Source organism: Arachis ipaensis, chromosome B1 (assembly GCF_059453495.1).
Source record: "Arachis ipaensis isolate K30076 ecotype BB chromosome B1, ASM5945349v1, whole genome shotgun sequence".
Classification (NCBI taxonomy): domain Eukaryota; kingdom Viridiplantae; phylum Streptophyta; class Magnoliopsida; order Fabales; family Fabaceae; genus Arachis; species Arachis ipaensis.
In genome coordinates this window covers 65,335,706-65,341,376 of record NC_142436.1, presented here as the reverse complement: position 1 = coordinate 65,341,376, position 5,671 = coordinate 65,335,706, and the positions used below count along the sequence as shown (strand labels likewise).

Below are 5,671 nucleotides of genomic sequence, written 5' to 3'. Positions count from 1 at the left end.
AAAATAATAAAAAATAAAAATAAATCATATTATTTGTTAATATTTTTGTATTTTTTATTAAAATAAAAATAAAATATATTAATTTAATATTTTTAAATATAATATTTTATATATATTTTATTTATTAAATATAATTTTATATTTTTGTGTCTCTATTTTAATATTGTGTGTCTATAAACAAACACAATCTAAGAGATTAGAGGATGGTAAACGGTTAGTAGATTGATAGGGTAGGAAGCCTCCATTGCAATGCCACAGACCATGCTTGTGGGATATGCCCCTTTACATCCTAATGTAGCCATGTTCTCCCCATTCCTTTTTTTTTTGGACCTGGCATGTTCTCCCCATTCTAGTCCCCATGAATTTTCCACTATCCAATATTTGTATCCGTCTTTTGTTGTTCCATACCAACAATTGCAACCCCATGATCTAGGTTTGTATCACATGCCCCATTAAATACTCCCTGCAATAATCTTGCAAACATTAATGTAGTTCCAACTCCCAACCAGACCATAGAAAATCAATTTTTAGTTAATTAATTTTAAAATTTAAAATTTAAAATTTAAAATTTAAATAATCTACTGTAACCATGGAGTGTTAAATAATAATAATAAATAATGCTCCAAATTAATCTTTACAAAATTTTAATAGAATATTTTAATTTTTAATAAATTTTTATTTTATTAAACAAATATATTTTTATATCAAATTGTTTGTTTATATAAAAGAAATTACATAAAAATTTAGAAAATTATTATATTTTTATTAAATAATAATAAAGACTAATTTATTTAATTTTTCATCCAAATTAATTGGAAGATTAATTTGTCTAACCAAAAAATAAAAAAAATGATCAATTGATTATTAAAATTTTTTGAAAATTAAACAGTAGTTTAAAAGTAGCATTACTCAATAATAAATAAACTTGCCTCAGAGTAAAATTCAAAGTCAGATTCCGAGGCTTCAATGGCAGCAGATACAGGTTGGTTGATAACAACTTTCAGCAATGTTGCCTCATTGTTCGTCGAAACACTCTCATGTCCATTAATTGACAGTTTGACACTACTGCCTTCTTTGCCTACATTATTATATCGGTGTTTTTTACAAGGGTTAGAATTTTAGTTATACACTAATAATATGTGGGAGTTGCTATGGTGCTGAGTGGAAGATTCTTCAGCAGGTGAGGATGCTGCCTGTCCGAACGTGGTAGATACACCTGTCCTGTTAAAATATTCAACGCTTCTGCATTTGTCATAGCTGGAGGTAGCTGGTTCAGGTACGGGTCCCACAATTCAAAAAGGCTTTTTAGAAATCGAGGTCGTTAACAACTTAATTAAGGTATTTTAATAACTTAATTAATTGGAAAATAAATACAATGTGATAGAGTAGTTTTTTGGTTTTCACGTTCACGCTTCAGTCCGTGAAAAAAATTGGATGGGCCTGGGGGAAAGTTTAAGGTAATGGGCGAGAGATGGACTGTAGCCCTTAACCGTTCAGATACAAATGATACAAAGGCTTAATGTTTTTAAAACCCAAAAAAAAAAAGAGAACCTAACCTGCAGGAACCCTCTACCCCCGTCATTTGTGGATTCAACCCTCGATCTGATGCAACGCAAATTGGTATGAAACCAATACCCTAGCCCTAGCTTCCGGCGCACTCTTGATGTTCGCCGGCCGTTCCCCAACATAGCTTCCCGTCGTGCTCCAGGTTCTTCAACCCCTGTTCGGTCACGGATCGTAGCTACTTGGTGGAGCTCAGCGTCTGTTGTCTCTGTATTTGCAGATGCCTTTCAGGAAACGCTGTTTGGTTGCCTTTGTTGGGTTCCCTTCTGCATTCAGCGGTCGCCTTCGTTCTCGTTCTTTGGCATCCTCGATCGATCGGCCTTCACCGCTCGCGTTAGTCGCCGTTCACCGTTCGAGTTCGTGCAAGCGTTCGTGTGGAAGCCACGTCGGTTTCGTTCGACCACTGGGACGAAACCGCGAGCGACCCCCGGATGTGGTACTGCTAGCTTTTGTCGCCTCTGTGAGTTTTCCAAACCCGCCACCAGATAATACACCCACACATCACCAATACTCTGCTTCAACCTCTACAACTTTCGATTACCAATACAATAGGTAACATTTTGAATTGGTAGTGGTTTGGACTTTCTTCATAGACAGAATTAAAGTATAAAACATCTATGCTCTCTTCCCTGTGATTTTGATATTAGGCTTTGAATTCTATAGTTATGTTTTAATGTGGCTGCACTCTAGGGGTTCGATGTAATCCTTTAACCGTATCTCTAGTTGGTTTTATAATCTATAGCTTTTAGAAAGTTAGTAAGTTGAGTGCATGTGAAGGTAGAATAATTCGATCTTAGTAATCAGGAAAATATAGCTGCACAAATAGCATCTGTAGAAAACATATTAGCATGATGATTCCACTTGCATCAGTTTCTTCTGGTAAAGTTAAACTATTAATGTGAACTGGTTAATTTGCTAATTGTTCTTGTGCTGTTTGGTCTTGTATTATTTTTAAATTTTTTGTTGTTGTTGTTATTCTTTGCCTGTGGACTTGCCAACTTGATAATTTGGTAAATTGTTGGGCTACAGTTGTCTTTTCTTTTGCTAAATTGTTAGATTGCTATGAGGTACTTTGGTGGATTTTGTATTTAGGTCTTGTTCTGGATTAAGTGGCCAATCATTGTTCCGGTTTAGGTGTTATGCTTGAGATTATTGGTGGATGTTGGAGATCAGAGATTTATTCTATGCGTCGTGTTGTCTTCGGCTGAAAGCAAAAAATCAGTTTTCATTGTGGGGATTGTTTCCTTGTTTGTTTTGTTTCAGAAATCAATTTTTTTCTGATCATTGTTCAAACTCTGAATGATGGTCTGCTGGTTTTGTTCTGTTTTTTTTCGTAGAAAATGCATTTTTGTGATGAATGCCGAAGCTCTGAATGGTTTTCTGCTATTTTTGTTTAGTTAATATAAATCAAGTATCTGTGATTGATGCTCAAATTCCGAACCTTGGTCTGCTGCTTTTGTTGTCTCAGAAATCAATTTTGTGTTTGTTTTGCATTGTGTGAAAAATTGGGTGAGGTATATAAGAAGTAAGAATGAAGTCTATGTTAATGGTATTACTTTGGTGATTGTGGTCTCCCACAATCTTGAACATGGAATTGAAGAGAGAATCGTCTCTATTTTTCTTCATTTAGTATTTTTTGGGCATTGCATTTCATTGTAATTTGTTTAGGCATGGAAGTAGTTCTTTATGATCCCCTGTTGAAGGAAGTAAATGTAGATGAAGAGTGTTTAGAAGTAGTTGCATTATTCATTGAGTTTTTATTGAATCAGGTGTATTGGAGAAATATTTTTATTATACTATTAATTTAGGTAGAGTGTTGAATGCAACGAGAGCAGATGCCAAACAACAGTAAATGGATAGGGGTCTTTGACGTTGGTTGGTGTTGCAAGTCCTGATTCAGTCGATGTGTTGTTGAGGTACAGATGGAGGTGAACTTAAGCGAGGAGGATGCTGATTGTCGAGGGACTCAAAGTGATGCGTACGACGAGTTCATCGGTGCCGAAGAAGGAGGAGCCATGGCCGACGATGAATGTTGTGACTTTGAAGACCTGGGCGCACTGAGTGTGGATGATATTTTGAAGAAGGTTTGGGTCAGCGTTGAGAGTGCATATGAGTTCTATCGGAGGTTTGGAAAAATGCATGGGTTCAGTGTGCGAAAGGGTGACTCAGGGAGAGACTGTGAGGGGAACTTGGTAAGATATAGGTTTTTTTGTAACAAGGAAGGGTTGAGGGAACGAAAACACTATGACAGGATTGACAGAAGGGGGGAACACAAACCAGAGACAAGAACTAACTGCAAGGTAATGTTATCAGTTTTTTTAGACAAAAATGATAACTGCTGGAAGGTGAGGAAGCTAGTCACCGAGCACAACCACGAGTTGACACCGGCAGGAATGGTGCACTTGATTGCAAATCATCGTGGGTTAACGGAAACAACAAAGAGTCAGATAGATGGGATGCAAGCACATTGTATTGCAACGGCTAAGATTGTAGGGTACATGGCTGGTATGGCCGATAGCTATTCGTTGTTAGGGTTTCTGAAGAAGGATGTCTACAACTACGCTGACAAACAACGGCGCATTAAAATATCTGACGGTGACGCAAATTCTGCAATAGTGTATCTTGAGGGAAAAGCCGAGTTAGACCCCATGGAAATCGCAAAATACAACGTGACTTGTGACAAAAGGCTAGCCAATCTGATTTGGGCGGACGGATCCAGCAGAGTCGATTACCAATACTTTGGTGATGTATTGGCCTTTGATTCAACATACAAGAAAAACAAATACAAGAGACCAGTCGTGATTTTTTCTGGATCAAACAATCACAAGCAGACCACCATCTTTGGGTTTGGGTTGTTGCTTGATGAAACTATTGATTCATATCGGTGGATGTTGGAGCATTTGACGAAGATCATGTGTGGTAAGAAGCTGGCTGTAGTTGTGACTGACTGCGACAAGGCTATGATAAAAGCAGTTTTCGAAGTGCTTCCCTCTGCGACCCATCGTTTGTGTGCATAGCATGTGGAGAAAAACGTCACATCTAATTTAAAAGATGCAGAATTACGTGGGTTATTTAGAAGATGGCTGTATGCAGAAATGACGACAGAGGACTTTGAATCCGAATGGGAGGATGCTGACGATGTGTATGGACTACGTGAGAAGCAATGGTCATACCAGATGTATGAAAAAAAGAAAATGTGGGCAAGTGCTTATTTGTGTAACAAGTTCTGCGCAGGATATCGAACAACATCCAGGTGCGAAGGCATTAACGCACACGTGAACAAGTTTTTGAAGTCCACCCACACAATTTACGAGCTTGTTCAGAGCTTGGAGATGGTTTCCCACGAGTATCGAAATAGGGAGTTGCTCCTCCAGTTTCAGTCCCTCAACTCGGTTCCTGTTATGACAACATTCCTGAGAAGTATTGAACGGCATGCCGCTACAGTATACACAAGAGAAGTGTTTGGGGACGTCAAGAAAGAGATCGAAGGGGTAGGTGCCTTGAACCAGATTAACAAAAGAAGGATATTGAGTACAATGGTATACACCCTTGAGGAATATGAGAAACCAAATGTGCAGATAACAGCGTCGTTCGGTCAGTCGACTAGCAAAGTAAGTTGTCAATGTAACTTCTGGAAGAAGCATGGATATCCATGCAAGCACATGTTCTTTGTGATGAAGGCAGAGCACTTGAAGGAGATACCCGATAAGCTTGTTCTCAGGAGGTGGAGAACTGATGTAAAATCTCCTGAACAGTACACGAAAAGTTGGGACGACCTTAGTGAACACGGTGTTATCCTCCGCCATGGGGCACTCCAGTCGGCATCGCAGTGGATGTTTTTCTTGGGGGCACCAAGGTTGGTGTTGTTCGAAAAGGCTATGCGTGAAATTCAGTCCTTATGTAAAGACCTTGAGTTGGATTACAAGGCATTCCATGGTGGGGTTAGGCCGAGCGTCGAACATCCCCCTGAAGCAAATGCTGTGGTCAAGGACCCACTTGTTGTTCAGTCAAAAGGAGCTCCAAAATTTGGAAAGAAAAAAGCCCATGGTAAAAGGCGACCTTGCACCTACTGGAAGGGTACGGGACATACAGAGAACCTGCCTAGCCA

At 38.8% G+C, this 5,671-nt stretch overlaps 1 pseudogene; it reads left to right on the top strand.

Moving 5' to 3' along the window:
- Positions 1-3,485: 3,485 nt before the first annotated feature.
- LOC107607367 (protein FAR1-RELATED SEQUENCE 5-like) lies at positions 3,486-5,467 on the top strand (annotated as a pseudogene).
- The last annotated feature ends 204 nt before the right edge of the window (positions 5,468-5,671 follow it).